We start from the raw sequence: 385 nt of genomic DNA, 5'->3' as shown, positions 1-385 counted from the left end.
TGTCTCGATACTTCGTAGTCCCAGCATGACAAGTTGAGTTATACGTTACCCCACATTATATGAGACGTATATAAAACAATAATCTTGTGTTTGTATTTTCTTCATCGTCGTCGTCGTCGTCGTCGTCGTTGTCGTCGCGTCGTCATGGCAGCACGTGCCGCGACAGCTGACGCCGCAGCAGCTGGTGTCTGCGAGCGGGCAGCCGCTGCAGGCCGTGCAGGTGCAGGGCAACAAGGTGCAGTACCTGAGGCTGCTGAGTGCGCCGCCTCCGCTCGCTCCCGTCAGCTCTGCCACCACGCACACGGGTGAGTGTGGGTGGTGTGTGCGTGTGTGTGCGTGCGTGTGGGTGGGTGTGTGTGTGTGCGTGCGTGTCTGCGAGCGGGCA

General features: G+C 59.0%; 1 long non-coding RNA gene across 1 annotated transcript in view; it reads left to right on the top strand.

Annotated features, from left to right (window-relative positions):
- The window catches only part of LOC106812579, a 17748-nt gene extending 17449 nt beyond the window's left edge, over positions 1 to 299 (top strand). Inside the window, exon 3 of the long non-coding RNA XR_001394352.1 lies at positions 152 to 299. This is a non-coding gene — a long non-coding RNA (uncharacterized LOC106812579). The remainder of the gene's footprint in view (positions 1 to 151) is intronic.
- Positions 300 to 385: the final 86 nt, after the last annotated feature.

The sequence above is a fragment of the Priapulus caudatus genome, unplaced genomic scaffold (assembly GCF_000485595.1).
Source record: "Priapulus caudatus unplaced genomic scaffold, Priapulus_caudatus-5.0.1 Scaffold663, whole genome shotgun sequence".
Taxonomy (NCBI): domain Eukaryota; kingdom Metazoa; phylum Priapulida; class Priapulimorpha; order Priapulimorphida; family Priapulidae; genus Priapulus; species Priapulus caudatus.
The sequence above is the reverse complement of the archived record's forward strand: the minus strand, read 5'-3'. Positions and strand labels throughout refer to the sequence as shown.